This window comes from Topomyia yanbarensis, chromosome 2 (assembly GCF_030247195.1).
Source record: "Topomyia yanbarensis strain Yona2022 chromosome 2, ASM3024719v1, whole genome shotgun sequence".
NCBI lineage: Eukaryota > Metazoa > Arthropoda > Insecta > Diptera > Culicidae > Topomyia > Topomyia yanbarensis.
The window spans coordinates 133,909,151-133,931,807 of record NC_080671.1 but is presented as its reverse complement, the minus strand read 5'-3'; the positions used below and the strand labels follow the sequence as shown (position 1 = coordinate 133,931,807).

General features: G+C 40.7%; 1 protein-coding gene across 1 annotated transcript in view; it reads left to right on the top strand.

Annotated features, from left to right (window-relative positions):
* Nucleotides 1-22,657, top strand: part of LOC131679777 (uncharacterized) — a 96,151-nt gene that overhangs the window by 6,176 nt on the left and 67,318 nt on the right. The window lies entirely within an intron of this gene.

Genomic DNA, 22,657 nt, shown 5'->3' with positions numbered 1-22,657 from the left:
TCAAACCACAACTGATTAACAACTTTGTCGAAAACCGTAACTAGCTACGAGTTTTCAAAAAATAGTTATAATGATTTTAAAACTTATGGTAAAATACAAATCCAGAAATTGATTACTTTTTCCAGCACTGCCGGTGCAGAACCGACATCGACATTACAAACTTAAATAAATGAAAATATACTCATCGCAGGAAAATGGGACCATTGAATAAATGTTCAGAATGAATTGCTGAATAACCTAGACGTAGTCAGAAAATGAAAAGAAGAGGGGAGGAGAGCTTGTGTACTCCCCAGTCCCTTTTTTAGATTGTTTGTATAAGACAAAGAATCATTACGTCCTTGCAAATGTCAACTCCTGAACTTTCTTAATATTTTGATAGACCCAAATATGAATCATTAGAATATTTGATGTGGAAATTAACATTTACAATATTTAGGATTTACACCTACAAATTTATGTGTTATTTTGCTTGGGGCAAAAACTAACTCAGGTCTGGAAATCGCGTTGGGTTCTAGCCTGAAGTATATTTCTGGTTCGCTAACATCACCTCTGTTTTGCGTGAGCCTAACTCAATTTCATCATAAAACGCTTGTTTAAAAAAACTATCCTGGGTTCGTTCCTAGATTCTCAAAAGAAAACGTCAATAGAAACAATTCCGAGACTTCAAGGAATCTAAGGATATGCATTTTTTTAAATTCTGACTCTGAACGGCTAAGAAATAGAATTTTAAAATATGTAAAACTTATAAACCGCTGTACCATTTTAAATGAGATAACAGTAGAGCCCTTAAATAGTAGCACTCAAACACGTAATATTAATTTTTAATTCGGCGGTTTGAACCTGCGTTAAGGATGTGTTTCTTATGTTATACTAAACTATCTAAACAGGGAACTGGGGAGTACACAAGCCACACTCCCTCTTGTTATCATTTTCTGACTACGTCTATGTTATTCAACAATTCATTATGAACATTTCATTCAAAGGTACCAAGTCTCTGCGATGAATATATTCTTCCGAAGTAGGACATACAGATGCTGCCCCCGTTGAAAGCCCACCCCATTTACAGGCATTCGCTTCCACAATCACTCGATCTACCACCGTTCAACCGTCAGGAGAAAACTTGCAGGGACATCTTAAAATCTACTATCAGAACGTGAGAGGGCTACGCACAAAAATTGATGAGCTGTTCGTCGCTGCTTCGGATGTTGATCATGATGTTATTGTTCTGACCGAAACGTGGCTGAATGATCAAATCAACTCGCTCCAATTATTTGGCTCAAGGTACTCTGTATATCGTAACGATCGCGATCCTAATAGTGCAGGGAAGAATCGTGGTGGTGGTGTGCTCATTGCAGTGTCCAACCGACTATCATCCAAACACAAAAATGACACTCACAATCTAGAACAACTCTGCGTAAATATCCGTGGCCCCTATACTAATGTCTGTGTGGGTGTTGTATATATTCCCCCCGATTCCGCAAGTGATCTAGAAACTTTTCAGAAGCACATAGACTCCGCACTTGACATTGCAACTTCCATTGAACCCAACACGGCACATCTACTATTTGGTGACTACAACCAGCCTGGACTTCTTTGGAAGAGCACTCCCTCCGGGTATGCTTTTCCAGACCCTTCTAAATCAACCTTTTCGAGGGCGAGTACTATCTTACTGCACGGAATGTCTGTACTGAGCATGCGACAAATGTCTACAGTGAATAATAGGCGAAATCGAATCCTGGACCTCCTGTTTATAAACGAAGAAGCTTCAATGAACTGTACCGTATCAGAGGCACTTGAGCCTTTAGTTGCTGTAGACGCACATTATCCTCCACTTCTGGTAACGCAGATTTGTCCGCAGCTGGTTCTCTATGACGAGATGGAGGATGTTAGGGAGTTCAACTTTTCGAAGACTGACTTCTCTAGGCTTTATAACTCACTACAAACAATCGACTGGGAGACTTTCTTGAATTTCGCGATCGATGTAGATGCTGCCATAGAAAAACTCTCACTGGTGTTAAAACAGCTTTTCAGTGTATATGTGCCTACACCCCGTCCCCGAACAAAACCACCATGGTCCAACAACCGGCTACGTAAACTGAAAACATTGCGAGCTGCTGCGCTTCGACATTACACAATTCGAAGACACCGAATCACCAAAAGGGAGTTCACTATAGCCAGTAACAGCTACAAAACATATAACCGCTTTCTCTACTCAAGACACGTAGCACAAACCCAATCGAACCTAAAACGAAACCGAAAACAGTTTTGATCCTTTGTAAATGGGAAACGTAAAGAAAATGGGCTTCCTTCCAGTATGTTCCTCGCAGGTGAAACGTCCAATACTCCCAGCGGTATTTGTAATTTGTTCGCAAAACATTTCTCGAGTGTGTTTAAAAATGAATCGGCTAGCTCAACTCAGGTGACTGTGGCCTTCAAGATGTCCCTCGCGATGTAATCAATTTTGGAAACATTCAATTTACTGACGAAGACATTATGGCTGCCATAAGCAAGTTAAAGTCCTCTACATCGGTGGGGCCAGATGGGATTCCTTCCATTATACTGAAAAAATGCGCAAGTGCATTGTGTACACCTTTACGACTAATCTTCAACCAATCACTGTCGCAATCAGTGTTTCCCGTGTGTTGGAAAAAATCAGTAATGTTTCCCGTTTTTAAAAACCTATTTTAATCCACCTAGCGGTGCAATTGTGCCTTTCTCAATCATGAATCGCGAGAATGTGTGCGTTGTTTATATTCATTAAAAGCTTTTAAATGCATATATTACATTTTATTATTATACATCACATGACAATTATATACAGGAAAATAAATCATTATTCGAGTTCTAAAATTTTGAAAAAGAAAAAACAGCCACGGTAATATTGAACTGAAAAAAGGTGCAAAATCGGCAAAGTCCCAAAAAGTCGATTTTTATAAAAAAAATTTTTTCGAGGTAACATAAAATCTCGACGTTTCATGCATTTTAAAGATGTTTGGCATCAAAAATACGAATTCGATTTCTGAAATTTCATGGGGTTGAAAAAAAAATTTGAGTTCCGGCTTATATGGGAGTTTCATATGTGACCGGACGATTTAGTCTATATTTCCGGACCCATATAAGCGATCCGTACGAAATTTTATAGACATCTATGGGGATATTATAGCTATACTTTGGGACTAAGTTTGTGAAAATCGGCCCAACCATTTCCGGGAAACTGATGTGAGTTCGTAAATTTTGAAAGATGGCCGCTTTTCCTGGGCACTTCCGGAACCGTCTATGGTGGTCAATGTAGTCAACGACAGTTTGGTTGGCCGTCGGTGACCTAGAACAGCAAACTTAAGTTGTTTGAGAGACATTTTATCGAAATTTTTACCTTTTTTGCTTTCATCGGAGTATCGGTTTGAATCACAATTTGCTATGTGATCGCACGCCACAAACTGTAACTCCGGAACCGGAAGTCGGATCGGGATGAAATTAAATAGCCATTTACGGGGACGCAATACCTTTCATTTGAGGCCAAGTTTAGTCGAATCCGTCTAGCCATCTCCGAAAAAACCGATGTGACTGTTATTCTGAATTTAGATACTTCCGCCGGGGCTTCCGGAACCGAGGATGGTGGCCAATGTGGCCAAATAGACTTTGAATGGATGTTAGTGACCTAATACTACAAATCGAAGTAGTTGTGGTCATATTTTGGAAAATTTTTCACCTTTATATATTCATTGCAGAATTTATTAAAATCGACATTTTCTGCGTGTTCGTACTTATCACCCTGTAATTCCGGAACCGGAAGTCGGATCCATTAGAAATTCAAAAGCAGCCTATGGGAACGTTGCACCTTTCATTTGAGACAAAGTTTGTCAAAGCTGCCTTCGATCGTGTAGACCACTCTCTTCTTCTGGCAAAGATCGAGCGACTGGGTGCTCCATCAAATTTTACAGGATGGCTTAAATCATATCTCGTAGATCGTTCTCTGTCTGTGAAATTAGGAATTAACGTGTCATATAGCTTCATCAACTTGTCGGGTGTACCTCAAGGGAGCAATCTCGGACCGTTGCTTTTTTCTTTATTCTTCAACGACGTCTGCTATGTTATACCCCCAGGGTGCAAATTCATATATGCTGATGATCTCAAACTCTTTCTCATTGTGCGGTCAATAGAGGACTGCATCGAACTTCAGCGACATCTAGATGCTTTCTGTAACTGGTGTAATCGCAACTTGTTGGCTCTCAGTGTGTCCAAATGCTCTATAATATCTTTCACGCGCAGAAAAAATTCAATTCTCTGGAGCTACAACATCGCCGACCAATTGCTAGAGAGAGTGTCAGTTATCAGAGACCTTGGTGTACTCCTGGACTCGCAACTGACATTCAGAAACCATTACTCTCACGTTATAGCACAGGGAATTAGAAACCTTGGCTTCATAATAAGAATCGCCAACGAGTTTACTGATCCATATTGTCTGCGGGCATTGTATTTTTCACTTATTCGGTCTGTCCTGGAAGCTTCCGCAACCATTTGGTGTCCTTATACGAGCATTTGGACTAAGAGAATTGAAGCAGTACAAGCAAGATTCCTCCGCTTTGCTCTTAGAACTTTGCCGTGGCGTAACCCAACAGAGCTACCACCATACATTGATCGCTGTCGTCTGCTCGATATGGAAACTCTGGCAAAAAGGCGGAATACATCCAGAGCGATATTTGTTGGGAAAATATTGACTGGTCAAATGGATGCCCCAGATATTCTCTCACAAATCAACATTAACGTATCCCTCAGAAACCTTAGATCACGTAACTTTTTAAGACTAGACTTTCAGTGCACCGAGTACGGTCAGAACGAACCCATAAGGGCGATGTGTAATGTTTTCAATAGTGTGTATGACCATTTCGATTTTTATGTTTCTAGTGATGTTTTCAAGAATAGACTTAGGAGATTGACTTAGCTTATAAGATTATGTGAAAATATTTCTGTAATGTTATTGAAATGCTGTATACCTTGTATGTAATTTTGTTAATTTGTAATGTCAGTTCTTTGTAATTGTAGAAAAAACGTGCGAAAAGATTATGGGTTTTTACGCGCATTCGAGGTCTGCTTCTGAAGTGAACCTTGAAATGGGCTTTTCCCATACAACAACATTAAATTTCATGTAGACCAACATGGGTCAGATGAAAAATGGAAATAAATAAATAAATAAATAAATAAAGGTGAGCGAGCTGTTCGTGTGCTCCACTTCTGGGGAAAAGACTTGATAAAATTAGGTCCCCCGGGTGAATCGACTGTGTTTGTCCGGCTAAGCAGCAATAGCGAGAAATAACAGTAAAATAGCAATGAGGCAGGCGTGCTCGTGAAATCGTGAGTTTTGCACATATTATTTGTAAATTTAAATCGAGAAATCCTGATTTAAGCTTTCATGCTTCTAAATTTTAAAACCTCAAAGTGAATTCTTAAAATTTATCATCCTATACTCTGAAATTGTAAAACGTAAATTATGTACCCTAAATTGTATAATCTGAATTAAGATGTACAAATAGATAACATAAAACTGTTACTTAACCTATGTTGTTTAATCCCCCGTGAACCCACGATCCGAATAATAATAATAATGGCTATCGAACACCTTGATTTTTTAATGTATCGTGTTTTGGGTGCTGGAAACCTATAAAAAAATCTGTCGATATTTTATCTGATTACTTTCATAAACATAAAATTCTGTAATGCCACCCACGTTGGTGGTATCCCTGCACCCAAATCGGTCGCAAAAACCGTCCAGTAATTTTTTCCCCACTTCGTGTTAACTCTAGCCATCTCCGGCTAGCCGCATCTCTCGGTCCACGATAAAATTTTCCCGACGCCCTGTAGTTTGTTTGCCCGCCTGCTAAATGTGGACAAGCGAGAGTTTGATTTAGGAGGTTGTTTTTGTTTTACGCGAAGATCGTAATTCAAGCCTCTTTTGCGGAGCCAATGTGCCGTGACTGCGAGCAGCGCTACTGCCACCAGTCGTTATTCACGTGAAAGGCTTTCTATCATATCTTCTTTTTCTTTGCGCTGGCTGCTGTTGCTGCTGCTGCTATGGTCGCCACAGAGTCATAATTTATCATGCATGAATTATTTTTGCACTGGAGAACTATGTGTGACCATATGAAAATGTGGTTAGCGAGGCTCCCGTCATCCATTCGAAAGTGGCTGTGCGTAGGTTGTCTGACGGTACTTTCGAAAACAATTTCCACCAGTGTGAACAGCAAAATAGGACAATATATTGTAGCACCCATTACGGTGGAGACATCCCAACTCGTCGCGTTCGAAGGCAACCGAGCCGCTCAAGATCCACACCCGCAATCGTACACAGTAAGGCAGAAATAAATTACGCTACTCAGAGACGTACTTCCGGAACCATTTAATTCATCCTTCACCCAATTCGTGCTGCTAAAACTGTACTCCATTCTTTATCGACGAACATCGTCGATCCTGTTTCACCGTTTTCCTTATCGTATGCGCAATTATGTACTTGCAGCGGTAGCCGGCTTCGCTGTCTGCTACGTAGTCGTTAGGCGCCAGATGCTTTCTCGGAGCCACACGTAGCGCGGCTTGAGGTTTCTTATAATGAAGCCAACTACATATAATAGTGTAGATAGGGGGTGATAGCATAATAATTGCATTGTTCGAGAAAATTAAAAGCAATCTAGAGTGATTAGTGGGCTTATGTTGATTGCAGGGGGCTCCCAAAGTGTTTTTGCTTGTTTTGTTTGCTTTGGTGGTGGATTAAAAAATGTGGTGTATTCTCCCGGTTGGTCCTTATCTGCAATTTTATTCGTCTGTTGTTCTTTATTTTTCGTGGAGAGTTTGTTTATTGTCCTGTATACTGTATGAATCTCTTACAGAGTGAAAATAATGAATAAAATAACGAGTAATATGATGCATTTTGTTTCTCGTAATCAGATAGTTAACTATAGCTTTAAGGTACTTCGGCACTAAATAAATACATACTGAGTCGAAAAACACAGATTTTCGGGTTTACCCAAAAATTAATTAGCATGTGTCTCAATAACAGTTATTGAATATTGAAATAAATCCATTATAAAATAAATAAGGTGTTTTAGTTGAAACAAATATCAGCAAATATATGTTTTTCCTGTCGATAACAATATTTCTCAACGGCATCAGTTTTTTTGGACATTAATTTCCCAGGGCTTATGTCTAAGCCCTATATTTTATAATTTTTACGTGAATGACATTGACGATTAGTTTGCTAATTCATGCACGCTAAGACAACTTGCAGACGACTGTTACAGGGCCCAAAGCTATTTTCCCCGATTTTCACGGACCGTTACAAAATACTTTGGACAAATTATTTGCTTAGACCTTCCAGCTGGGCAACGGGAAGCAATCTCCAGGAAAAAAACTGAGCTGGTCGTCTTTTCTATGCAACACGAGCCGGCGCAACTCCAGTTTCTATTAATGGGTGTAACGATCAATCAGGTCTTCACCTTCAAATATCTCGGGGTATGGTTCGGCTCTAAAGGTACCTGGGAATGTCACATTTGGTTTCTGAAACAAAAATGCCTACAAAGGATCAATTTTCTCCGGACAATAACCATGGTGGGGCTCCCACCTAGGATACCTGATCAGGTGAAACCAAACATCGGTATTGTCAGTGATGGAGTATGGGTATTACTGTTTCCTGGGCTTGAGGAGAGTAGTCTGTGCGCTTGTGACCATTGCTATCACGACATCGAGCCCGTTGTCTGGATATGCGCCGGGTATTGTGACGGCAAGTCTCAGTTTAAGGATTCCCTTTGGGCCCGTGGTAGACCGCCCAATGCCCACTTCGAAATACTCCGGCACATATGTTCTTCATTTACATTTTTAACAAAAACGATAAATATCCTAAATTAAGCCCATCTCGTTCATTTCTCGTTTTTAGAAGTTCGCTGTCCTGCCTTATGGAGCCGAATAGCACTAGAGTGCCACTATATGACTGCCGTCGCCCGTACCACGCCTTCATGAAAGGAATTTGAAGCGAGGGCGAGTCCAGAACCGTAGCAATTCTGATTTCCCGAGGAGAGGGTTCAAACCTGCAGTATTCTTTTAAGTTTTCCTGCAAACTTCAAGTCATGAACGGTATCGTTCTTCCAATTCACCTGAAATTTGTGCAGAACTTGGTGTTTGCAATCGATTAATCATCCATCATCTACTCGCCAACTCCAACCAACTCAAATGCAACAAGCGATTCCGTAATAGTTGAGTCAGAATCAGTAACTGGTTTTGACTCGGAAAACATTTCAAAATTGTTCAGAATTCGAAATTAAATACTTCCACGTAAAATTCCATGTGAAAGTTGTGAAATTTTATGTGGATTTCAAGAGGAATTTCTAGCGGAGTTCCATCCGGAATTTTTCGTGGAGCTTCAAGTAGAATTTTACACGGGATTTCACGCGGATTTTACGTGGAATTGTACATGGCATATCACACGGTATTTCACGTGGAATTTTCGAAGAACTTCACAAGGAATATCACGTGGAATTTTACGTTGAATTTCACGTGGTCTTGCGAGTGTGATTTAACGTGAAATTTAACTTGACGTTTCACGTAGAATTTGAAGGGAAATTTCACGTGAAACTTCAAGTGAAATTTCAAGCCTGATTTCACACGTATTTTATGTGGAATTGAACGTAGCATATCATGTAAAATTTCACGTGGTTTTTCACTTGGAATTTCACGTGAAATTTGAAGTGGAGTATTCAGGAAACTTCACGAGGAATTTCAAGTGGCATTTGACGCGGAATCCCATGTTAAATTTCACGCAACATTTCACGTGGTTTGCACGTGTGATTTCATGTGAAATTTAACTTGGAATTTTACGTAGAATTTGACGGGATGCTTCACGTGGAATTTTACGTTGAATTTCATGCAAAGTTTCACGCAGAATTTGAGGTAGAATTTTTAATAGATTTCATGCGATTTCACGTGGAATTTCAGGCGACATTTCACGTGGATTTGCACGAGTGAGTTGACGTGAAATTGAACTTGGATTTTCACGATAAGTTTGACGGAGAATTTCACGTGGACTTTCGAGTGGAATTTCACGCGCAATTTACGCGGTTTATATGTGGAATTGCACACGGCATTTCATGTGGAATTTCACGTGGAATTCCACTTGGAATTTCACGTGAAATTGATATGACCACTTGGAATTTCACGTGAATTGCACACGTGATTTCATGTGACATCTCAACTGGAATTTTACGTAGAATTTGACGCGGAATTTCACCTGAAAATTCAGGTGGAATTTAACCGAATTTCATGAGAAGGTTCACGCAGAGTTTCAGGTTGAATTTCAAACAGAACGCGGGATTTCATGCGAATTTTTTGTGGAATTTTACGCGACATTTCGCGGCACGTTTGTGGAATTTTACACGACATTTCACAAGCACACATTTCACGCGGAATTTCTTATGGAATTTCAAGTGGAATATTCGGGGTACTTCACAAGAAATTGAACGCCGAATGTCACGTGGTGCTTCACGCGGAATCTCACGTTAAATGTCACGCGGCATTTTACGTGGACTTTCTCGTGTAATTTCACCTGAAATGTAACTGCGAATTTCACATAGAACTTGACGGGGAATTTTACGTGATATGCGTGGTAGTTTACGTTGAATTCCATGCGGAGTTTCAAGAGGAATTTCACGTGAAATTTCCAGTTGAATTTTACGCAGCATTCCACGGATGATTTCACGCCGATATTACGTGGAACATTACGTGATACTCCTCATGCAATTTCACGTGAAATTCCACTTGGAATTTCACGCGGAATTTTACATGGAAAATTCGAGAATCTTCAAGGGGATTTTTATGCGGAATACCTACAACGTTGAATATCACGCGGTGTTTTACGTGGACTTCCACGTGTTATTTCATACGAAATTTTGCTTGGAATTTTACGCAGAATTCGCGGAGAATTTCACGTTGAATTTCATATGAAATTTCACGCGGAGTTTCACGGAAAATCCGCACGGAGTTCCACGTGGAATTTTAAGAAATATATTACTGGGAATTTTATGACGAATTCAGCGGAAAATCTTTGTAGGTAACTGACGTGAAATTTCATGTGGAATTTCAAAAGAAGCTTCGCTTGGATTATACACGCGAAATTTTACGTGGGATTTCATGTGAAGTGTCACATGGAGTGTCACGTGAAATTTTACGGGGGCTTTCACATGGAATTTCAAAAGGGGATATCACCTGGATTTTCACCTGGTATTTGACGTGGATTATTAGGGGGAACGTCACGAGAAATTTCTCGTTGTATATCAAGCGCAATTTACATGTAATGGCAAGCGGCATTCCACGTAGACCTTCACGGGTAATTTCACACGAAATTTCACTTGGAGCTCACGTGGAATTTAGCGCTGAAATTTAACGGAAAGTTTAACGTGGAATTTCATGGGAAAAATCAAGGGGAACTTCATGTGGAAGTGTCATGTTAAGTGATCATTCATGTGATTTCATGTGAAACTAACCAAGAATTTCACGTAGAATTTGACGGGGAATTTCACGTGGAATGTCATGGGAAATTTAACTGAATTTCTTGAGGAAGTCCACGCGGAAATGCGGGCAGAATTTCAACCAGAATTTTACGCGGGATTTCATGCGATTTTTTGTGGAATTTTACGCGACATTTCACGTAGAATTTCTTCCAAATTAAACTTGGAATTTCACGCGGAGTGAGGTTTTACATGAAATTTCACGTAAAATGCCACGTGGAATTTGAGAAAGGAATTTACATGGAATTTCAGATGGGATTTCACGGAGAATTTATGGAAAAAAACGTGAAATTCTTCGTAGAAAACCACGTGAATATACACGCAAAATTTCGCGTGGATTTTGACGAGGAATTTCAATTTTATGAAAAAAAAAACGTGCAGAATTTTACGCAGATCGTCACTAACAATTTGACGCGGATATTTATGTAGAATTTTACGTGCTCATTTAATGAGAAATTTCACGTGGCATCTCGCGCGTATTTTCACGTGAAATTCCTTGTGGAATTTCATGTGTAATTAAAGGCAAAGTTTTACGTGGAATGTCATGTGGAATTACGCGCGGAACGTGTGACTTCAGGCGGACATTCACGTAGAACTTTACAGGGAATTTCACGATGGATTTCACGTGCAATTTCATTTGGAATGTTAACTACAAGGATTTTCAAAAATTGAACAAAAAATCGTAAAAAATGACAAATTTAAACTAAACTGCTTCTAAAAGGTTACTGAGCCTTAGCTGAAACATCTGAGAACATCATTCAATAGGAATTTTTTTCACCTTCTCAATGGAACTATAACATTTGAGATACAAAGTATGCCTTATGAGTTAGATGTAATTAAAGACTAACTAGTTATTTTCAGAAAATATTTAATAACTCTGTAACGGTTGAGGTTTGTTGGTGCGTGTAGAACAATTTTCTTCCCGTAGTACAATCCTCTATCATCCCTCGAGAGTTTCTTAACCATGATTCAAACACCCTATGTCGGAATTTGATGTCTGACAGCACTCTTCAACCCGTAACTCCGAAATGAGAACACCAATTCAAATACAATTTAATGCCGCCTATAGCGATATTTCACTTTGCATTTGTGTATAACTTGCTAATTTCGGCGCAGCCATCTTTGAGAATGTTAAGTGGCATTATTTAACCCATGCATACATACACACACAAACACGCATAATCACACACACACACCCACGCAGTCATTTTCCTATCTCGACGAACGGAGTCGAATGATTTGATGCTCAGCCCTTCAGGTCTCGGTTAAGAAGTTGGTTTTCAGTGTGATTGTATAGCCTTTCTTAAAATGAGTAAAGCGAAAATGTTTATCAATATTGTTTGTTTATTTCGTACCTACTTTTATCACGTTTTTGCCGCTTCCAACTACAGTTGAAATCATAAAATAAACATGAACAGACGGAAGAACAGGGTCAATCTAATCTAGTATTATCATCCTACCAAATTAAACTTGCCACGAGAAGCACTCAGCAGTAACTCTACACCGAACTGAAACCACTCTATCTCTCAACGATCAAAATAAAACCCAATAGTTTGCAGGTTAAAAAAACTCGAACCAAATAATTCCCTTCCAACCAACAATGCTGTTCGCTAGGACCAAATGCCGTCGCCGCCGGTCGAAAGATCGGTGTTAGGAAAGAAAGATTTTATATCGCTTCGATAGACACAGTGATGATAATTTTTTGCCGCCATCATCCGAGCCCAACTGAATTTGCATGCTGACATAAATCGAGTTTTCGGGTAGTAACTTCAGAGCGTGTACGGTCCGCGTCCATACGTCAGCCACGGAGTCCATCGCTCGGTGAAGAAAGCTATGCTTTCGGGACCGAGAAGCACGTCCCAAATCCAAAATTAAATTTCGATAAAATTTAATAACAATTTTCATCATATCTATTTTCAATTTCCCACTTTCCACTCCGGATTGGATTGGATTCGCAGATAGAAATCTAGTGCCTCGTTGGAATAGGAACGTCCCCTGCCACCACGATGCCCCTTTGTTCCTTTGCCCGTAGAAAAAAAACGGTAAAAATCAAACGAATGCATCGGATGCATTCTTGGTGTGGTGTGAAGCGAATGGAACAATTGAAGCCTGACCTGACTTGAGTCCTGATGCTAGTGAACCTCAGGTGTTGATGGGTGACCGAAAATGATAGCGCCTGCAGAGCGATAGTTTCCGGACGGACGCATTGCAGTAGGATAAAATCAGATAGGGTCAGTTCAACCATTTCGATCGATTCGCTCTAGCAGTGCCTACCCCTACTGGAATTGGTAAATGTGTCGGGTTGTTGTAGTACACATATAGACACCAGAAATTGAGTATACCGACAAAAATACCATTATCGCTACTGACACGAAGCATTGTGATATAATATCGTTATTTCTTTGGAGTTTACCTTTGGAGGATTTGATTTCGTATGTATACAACCGACTGAGCAAGCAAAAATGCTGGCAATGATTGTCAATAGTTATTCGATAAAACTGATTGAAATGAAATTTTCCCTATAAATATATGCTCAACTATAAAAAGTTATGGAAATATACCAAAAACCAATATTTTCTGGCAGATTGTATCAATCACTCTTAGTGATCGGTTGTGATTTTCTTATCGCTGTGGTTCTGCGATTGCCCGAAAAATCCCGTCAAGGTCACGCTATCGGGACTTTTTTTGATCGAGCTCAGCCACCTGGATTTTATCAGCTCGGCCCCCGCCATTTCGCATATATCGATTAGCTACCCCAAGTGATAGTTCTACGCGAGTGTAGTATCCCGTAACAGATAGTAGTGCGAAAAACAAGTGATCCAGATCTCAATCCTTGGCGGATCTCCGTCAATCGGAGGGACGGCCAAGCCGCCCAAGGGCTGTCTCCCTCCGAAATATATTAAAAACTCAGGTCTACTACGACATTTCTGTGAAAAATTGTGCAGTTATAACAGTGCACTATGGTCCCAAAGCTGTATTTAGGAAGACAAAACTGTTTGCGCCAAAACCGTTGGTTTTAGATATATAGTATCTTCGGCAAACTTTCTTAGAACTTTCTTGCCGATTTTTTTTATATTAGGGGCCATGCATAAATGACGTAGCATTTTGGGGGGTAGGGAGGGTATACTAAATTTGTGACGAAGTGTGACGAGGGGGAGGGTAGGGTCAAAAGTTGCGCGACGTAGCATTAAATTTAAAACCCATTGTTTAGAGAAAATAATTTATTGATTCTCCATTCCCAAGAGAAATGAATTTAAATTCAAATAAGTTACTTTTGATGCGGTTTTTCATGAGGTAAATTTTACGATTCGTGGAATTACAAGTTCACAAAAATACGAAAAGATTTTGTATGCGGATTTAACTTGCTACATTAGTTAGTTAATGTTGCTAACTAGTAGACTTAGTTTGGAAGCTGAATTAAATTTTCACTTCGGATTCAGCCAAACAAAATTTAGTAATTTAGAACGTATGCTTCTTAGAATCATTGGCAGCTGCAGGATTGTGAACTGAGAGAACTTCTTTTTATGCTCCCCTTGACAAATAAAATTCAAAACAAAGCTATCAACACAATATTTGTGATGAAATGGGCTTATTTTGCACGCAATTTGCTGTTATAATGAAAATGTTGATAAAAGTCGTCAAACATTTTGAAAGGACATGTATTTAAAATAATTGAAAAACATGTAATTTTTTTTCATCACCCGGGTGCTTTGCATGGGACGAGGGGGAGGGGGTACGTAATTGCTACGTTATTTACGAGGGGGAGGTTAGAATTTTGTGACCAAATGCTACGAGGGGGGAGGGAGGGGTCAAAAATCTCCGAAAAAAAGCTACGTCATTTGTGTACGGCCCCTTAGTTGAATTAGGGTGGTCCTTGTGGTTAGGGTGTTCAAAGTATCAACTTATTAGATATGTAAAATTCAGCTACATAATGTTCCACAAAGTTATAAATCAATCAAATTGAAGCAAATTTTCTTAAGAAACTATGTGGCTATCTCTAATGGTTCGTGTGCTATAATTTTTGCAATATTTAAGGTAGGGTGGCTCTTTAAAAATTGGTTTTCTATTAATATCTTTTTATGTGTTGATTTTTCGCAAATACTTTGTTCAAGAGGTTTTTAGAACTTTTGTAAGTACATATTTTTGCCGAAGTAATGAAGTTTCTATCTCTTTTGTTTGCATAGTTACAGGCGATTTTCAAAACAAAAATTGTTTTTTTCAAAGCTATATATCTTCCAACATTGCAAATGGATTTTCAATCTTTTAATTTCATTTGAAAGATCGGAGCTTTTGTAGTTTTTGGTGGAAAAACTGCGGGAGCGTTATTTCTGTAAAATAAATAATTAATTTTTGAAAATGGTGTATTTTTCAACAAAAATCGTTCATAACTTTTCAAATAGACGAGATAATAACTTTGTTGCTTCAGCAAAAATATTCGCCATACAAAGTTCTAAAAGTGCTGCAAACAAAGTATTTACGATAAATCAATGTATGAAGTGACAAATGAGAAATAGTGATTTTAAGGGGTCACGTTTTCAACGTTCAATTTCTTATGGTAAAATCAACTGAGAAATAGTCAATGTGTGTTATAATGAAAATCTATTGAATATGTGACACTGTTTGAAAACACAACATTTTACCGTACAACTACATGTTAGCGTGAATTCACAATAGTGTTAATAGCGTACTATAGTAAACTCTAAATAAAAGTTATCTATTACGGGGCCAATAAATCAAGTACCGTCATCATATATAGATGCTAGGGCCTTATGAGTTATTTTACCAGTTCGCGGTTAGCGATTTTCAGACCTTTTATTTGTTTTGAAGTAACAAAAAATTGAGAATCTTTCCTTAACTTACCCACAGCTGTCATTATAGTCGATAATTAATTTATACTTATTATCACACTCAATGACTATTTCTCAGTTGATTTTACCATAAGAGATTGAGCGTTGAAAACGTGACCCCTTAAAATCACTATTTCTCATTTGTCACTTCATACATTGCTTTATCGTAAATAGTTTGTTTGCAGCACTTTTAGAACTTTGTATGGCGAATATTTTTGCTCATGTAACAAAGTTATTATCTCGTCTATTTGAAAAGTTATGAACGATTTTTGTTGAAAAATACACCATTTTCAAAAATTAATTATTTATTTTACAGAAATAACGCTCCCGCAGTTTTTTCACCAAAAACTACAAAAGTTCCGATATTTTAAATGAAATTAAAAGATTGAAAATCCATTTGCAATGTTGGAAGATATATAGCTTTGAAAAAAACCATTTTTGTTTTGAAAATCGCCTGTAACTATGCAAACAAAAGAGATAGAAACTTTATCGCCTCGGAAAAAATGTGTATTTACAAAAGTTCTAAAAACCTCTTGAACAAAGTATTAGCGAGAAATTAACACATAAAAAGATATTAATAGAAAACCAATTTTTAAAGAGCCACCCTACCTTAAATATTGCAAAAATTATAGCTCATGAACCATTAGAGATAGCCACATAGTTTCTTCAGAAAAGTTGCTTCAATTTGATTGATTTATAACTTTGTAGAACACTATGTAGCTGAATTTTACATATCTAAGGGGCCGTACACAAATGACGTAGCTTTTTTTCGGAGATTTTTGACCCCTCCCTCCCCCCTCGTAGCATTTGGTCACAAAATTCTAACCTCCCCCTCGTAAATAACGTAGCAATTACGTACCCCCTCCCCCTCGTCCCATGCAAAGCACCCGGGTGATGAAAAAAAATTACATGTTTTTCAATTATTTTAAATACATGTCCTTTCAAAATGTTTGACGACTTTTATCAACATTTTCATTATAACAGCAAATTGCGTGCAAAATAAGCCCATTTCATCACAAATATTGTGTTGATAGCTTTGTTTTGAATTTTATTTGTCAAGGGGAGCATAAAAAGAAGTTCTCTCAGTTCACAATCCTGCAGCTGCCAATGATTCTAAGAAGCATACGTTCTAAATTACTAAATTTTGTTTGGCTGAATCCGAAGTGAAAATTTAATTCAGCTTCCAAACTAAGTCTACTAGTTAGCAACATTAACTAACTAATGTAGCAAGTTAAATCCGCATACAAAATCTTTTCGTATTTTTGTGAACTTGTAATTCCACGAATCGTAAAATTTACCTCATGAAAAACCGCATCAAAAGTAACTTATTTGAATTTAAATTCATTTCTCTTGGGAATGGAGAATCAATAAATTATTTTCTCTAAACAATGGGTTTTAAATTTAATGCTACGTCGCGCAACTTTTGACCCTACCCTCCCCCTCGTCACACTTCGTCACAAATTTAGTATACCCTCCCTACCCCCCAAAATGCTACGTCATTTATGCATGGCCCCTAAGAAGTTGATGCTTTGAGCACCCCAACCACAAGGATCACCCTAATTCAACTAATATAAAAAAATCGGAAAGAAAGTTCTAAGAAAGTTTGCCGAAGATACTATATATCTAAAACCAACGGTTTAGGCGCAAACAGTGTTGTCTTCCTAAATACAGCTTTGGGACCATAGTGCAGTGGTAAGTATCAGGAGCGCAGACTTTAAAGTAGTTGAACTACTCGCGCCTCCACCGAATTTAAAAAATTAAATCTGTGAACAGATCGCGCCTCCACCACCAAGAAAATTTAAACCTGATAAACAGCTTGCGCTCTCATCAAAAATGCGAACTGGTTTGGTAGAGTCTTCGGACAGTTCAATTCCGGTCTTCCCTGATTTTTCCGTGTAAATCTGCACTGCATCCCTTCACCGGGGATTGCAAACCAGAATAGAGTGGGCGATGGAAGGTAATTCGCCTTCCCCAGGGGAGGGCCCACCGCTTAGTCACTCGATACCAGCCTTAATGAACTCTGGTGATTTGATCGACCAGCAGACCCTACTGCTGCGTGCGGTGAAAGACTGTGAAGGTAAAAGTGTACATTTACCAAACTCACCGCTGTTACATTTACTGCTGAAAGATGCAATTGGCCCTGATCCTACTAATGATACCAAGGTGGCAAGAGGGACGCAGTACATTTTGCGCACTACATCCAAAAGGATACTCCAAAAATTGCTCAGTATTAAACAGTTATCCAACGGTCAACAGGTTGAAGTGATCCTCCATCCTCACTTGAATAAAGCCCAGGGAATAATTTATGACCTGGACACAATCAATATTCCCACTGAAGAAATTCTTTCTGCGCTCAGACCCCAAAAAGTGGTGGAGATGAGGAGAATTACCAAGGTTACCAAAGGAATGCCGACTAACACACGACTGTTAGTACTCCCATGAACATCGACAAGTTTGCACACGTGTACAAAATTTCGTGTACAAACAAACATACTTTGCCTTTGTGTACAGGTTTTCATCGAACACCGAACACAAGCGAACGATGTGCAAACTTGAGGATTAAGGCTCAAGTTACCTCAAGGCTTGGTAGTGTGCGTAAGAAAAATTGTGTTCAGCTTTAAACTTTTTCAAAACTCTAAAAGAATAATATCAGTCAATTTATTAGATCATCACGATTCAATTCATGCAAAATACCTTCTGGAAAAAACATCGGCTTAGCTGAATGGTGCTTTTGAAAAAGTGGCTGTGGTTTTTTCATTGCGCAGTTGTGTTACGTACCCCAGCACGGTGTGGTAGTGTGACAAAAATCACAGCCATTTTTTCAAAAGCACCATTTTGCGAAACCGATAGTTTTTCCATCAGCTATTTTGTATGATTTGAATCGTTGTGATCTAATAAATTGGCTGATATTCTTCTTTTAGAGTTTTGAAATGGTTTAAATGGATAATCCGGTGGCAAAACTAAACACAATTTTTCCTGCTCATACTACCCAGCGTTCAAATCTAACACACGCTCAAAAAAGGTAACTTGAACCTTAAACACCTTGTACGTACATTGTGTGCGTACACAAGAAAGGCATACACAAAACTGAATGAGTGAGCGCTAGTGATGATGAGTGAGAGAAAGAGAAAATTAGTGTCTTCTACCTGTGTGTACGAACACCGTGTACGTACATGGGGTTCGAATGTGTAGTCGAAGGTGTGCATTTGTTTTGGTACGCGTCAGCGCATTCGAGTTTGTACACGAAATGTGGGTATAAGATGAGCACAGAACTAGAGCGAACATGGTGTTCGATGTTCATTTGGGAAGACTGGTTAGTACTTTCATTTGCTGGGTCTCACCTGCGGGAAACGATCTTCCTAGGCTTGCTTAGAGTAAGAGTGAGGAAATATTACCCTGCCCCCATGCAGCGCTTCCGCTGCGGGTGCTTCTGACACGGAAGTAAAACATGTGTGCATAAGCAGATATGTCTTAACTGCGGCACAGAACACGACACCAGTAACGAAAACTTAATGCACCAAACCCAGTAATTGCACTAACTGCAAAGGTAGCCATTCCGCCTGAAATAAATCCTGCCCTATCTATCAAAAAGAGAACCAGATTGTTAAAATGAAAACTGACAACGTACGTAGCAATAATAAAAGATAGGCTATCCCCTAGAAAGGACGAAAAAGACCGCACCATACAGATACTCAGGGAGGAGATTGCACAACTAAGAGGACTGGCACCCAAAAAACGGAGAACGATAGCAAAGATTTGATAATAGCCAAACTAAAGCTATTAGACGAAAAAATACAAAATAAAGATTTGCGTAATTAAATGGCGGCCCTCCGCCAGGCTTTCACGGCACTGAGAAGACCCCCCTCAACCGGCCCCGGTACCAGTACATCCCAAACGATGACGACAAAACCGGCAACAGGGTTCTTAGCTCCACAAACTGCGGCTGTGAAACAAAACACACTAACAACATTAACATAACCAGAAGGCGAAACAGATCGAAAAATCCAGGAGCCCCGTTCTGAAAAAGAACCAACAAAAACCACCCGAATTTGCACCAGCAAAAGGAAACCCAACAAAACAATTCTTCAATCGCCAACCGCACAACGTTAAGAGGCTAATCAACAAAAGTGGTGACCTAGCCATCGACATTTAGGTCTAAGTAGCTCAATATCTACAATTAAACAACTACTTAATACCCCTTGCCGCAAAAAAAAATCGGCAGCAACACCAGAAATGCGACCACAGAGACCTCGTCCGGGGAAGTACCAGCACTCACCGACGAGCCCCCGGTGACTGTCGATGTGGGACCATCGGTATCTTTCCGGCTAAGTACCGGAACTCAATCAAATTCGAACCGAAGAAACAGCCCCATCTCTACCTCCCACAGCATCAAGCGACACACACCAAGCGAAAGAACCGGTTGCCTCCATTTCCTCAGGCTATCGTGGCCAATTGCGTGGGCGGACCGCCCGCCATACACGACCTATACCTCCGGAACGAATGCAACTGATAAAGGGAACGTCGGTCCACTCGGTCGACCACCCAATTCATACGCTAACTGCAACACCCACCAACCCATTTTCTGGCGAACTGGAAGCTCCCGGCCGGCATCCGCTTGGAAGCCCCAGAAGAAGGCCTGTCTGGCAAACACAACGAAGTTCGTTGAGGAACGACAATGAGAGAAGCAAAACAAACGACTCAGATGAGTAGTGCACAAGACCCGTCTCTGCGGGCTCTTTCACTCACTCCGGCAGACAGTACAACCGCACCGCCAACTAGACTAACTCCGATACAGAGCAGAGCAGATTACACAGTACCAAGCGGAAACGCCACAAACTGTGACCTCTTCAGCAACACGCCGGCATTAACATATCCATCCCTAAGCCCGGTAGAGGGCCCCTAATGGCGTACAGATAGCTACAGAATTCGCCAAATAAACCCTGATGTCCCAAGTGCCGCGGACCCCTTACCAAACCCCTTGATGTCCCTGGGAGGACGATTTTTTAGCCCGACGCCACCTCACCGAAGACCGGAGAATAAAAGACACAAGACAACCAGCAAGAACAAACACCTTAGCCTTCTCCCCTGCACTGGCCCCGACCGCGGATGTCCTGTACCCATTCGATGAGCCTCCGGCGGCGGCCAGTGCAGGTAGCCGGCCGGGTAAGTCTCCAAACAATAATCACTAACCAAGACCAGATGAGTGCCCGGCCTACTTTTCAATCTATTATACTGAACAAAACAATACAGGAGACGCCTCGACAACCATCCAGAGGGCTCTGGGAGAGAAAAAGAGCCGCTGTTCCTCATCCACTAAACCCGAACCAAGGAGCAATCTAAACAACCAAAGGAGACAAGTTAACGACTCAGATAAGTCGTTCACAAGCTTCGTCACCACAGGTTCTTTCACCCGCTCTGGCAGATTATACAATCCTCCATCAACCAGAACAACCTCGGTACAAAATAAAGCAGTCTTCACAACACTCAGCGAAAAGACGACGAACTACAACCACGCCATCACTACGCTGGTAACAACTCCTCCATTACTAAGTACAATGGCGGGGTCGTGGCTCACCGATAGCTATGGAGCTTGCCAAATAAACCCCGAAATCTCAAGAACCGCGGTTCTCTCGCCAAACCCCTTGTTTTCCCCGGGAGAGCTATCCGTTAGTTCGACGCCATCTCACAGCAGCCCGACGGACCAAAGACACAGCATAGCCAGTAATAACAAATACGTTGCCAAATCTGCTAGGGAAAAAGCTCTCTCTCGTGCACCAGCTCCGTCCGTGGATATCCTGTACGCAATCGATGAGCCTCCGGCGGCTGCTTGTGTAGGGGTCCCGGCTCTCAGCCGGGTAAGTCACCCCACAATAAATCCTAACCAGGACCAGTTGCATTCCCGGTCTACTTTTCAGCCAATGAAACTGAGCAAATCAACTCCCTAAGACCCCTGGGAAGGTGGTCCGTTAGTCCGATGCAGCCCCATACGAGCCTAGAGGATCAAAGAACAGCAGAGTCAGCCCAGTTGTATCAGAAATTCACATACCGACAAGCCCAACAAATACCGCTAACCGTCGGAGATGCTCTAGCCTCAGCATACCACCATCTCCACCAGACGAAAAGGATTCTACCCTAGCAATTCGATGGAATATCAATGGAATATGAACTTCGAGCCAATCTAGGTGAGCTACAGAAATTCCCCTATTTACCTCGCGATCCAAGAAACCCATACCAATAGCGATATAGATCTAGCAGCATGATTCGGCAACCGCTATCAGTGGGAAACAGCTAGAGGATCTAATCTCTACCAAACAATTGGCCTCGGCATCAGGGCAGATACACCTTCGGAACCAATCCAATTGACAACCGAGTTGATTGCCACGGTGAGTCGGATCACCTATCTTTTCAACTGTGCTGTAGCTAATGTATATCTACCACACACACAATTAGCGATTTTGGAAACAAATTTAGAAACCTCGTCAGACAACTACCCAACCCCTTTCATTATTATGGACGACTTTAACGCGCACCACACTTCCTGGGGCTCAGCAAAAGGCTGCCACCGGGGCAACATAATTCAACATTCTAGTGGCCGAAGATACCAACACCATCATACTAAATGACGGCAGTATCGCATCCGCGCGTCGTCGGTCATAGATCTGACCATTAGATCCAGCAATCTCGCTGAAACACTCGGCTGGAGGGTACCGCCGGATATGGGTAATAGTGATTACTTTCCAATCGTTATATCGTACACACACTTATCACCAGCAACCACACGCCGAAGACAATGGATTTTCGACCACGCCGACTGGCCGGTCTTCGAAGAAGAAATCTCGGAAACCTTAGACCTTGATGCTAACTACGCTACTTATGAACTCACAGAAATCATATTGAGAGCAGCGAGTAAAAGTATTCCGCGGACCAGCGGCGCCCCCCCAGCCAAGGCAGTACACTGGTGGAACCCTGAAGTGGTTGCAATCCTTAAAGCCTGCCGAACTGCACTGCGCGCACTCAAGAGAACACCCCGAGACCTCCCCATTTGGGAGGAATGATCGTCCGAATACCGGCGCCTCAGAAACATGGGGAAAAAGGCCGTTGAAGAACCCAAAGCCGCTATTTGGACGCCCTATGCGGTAAACGTCGTCAATAGACTTTACACTAACAACCGATGGAGGCACTACAATGGACCCACAAACAATATCGAATCAGATTGGCACTTACTTCCAGTTCCTGTCAGCCGACCAATGGCTCTTACCTGCCATC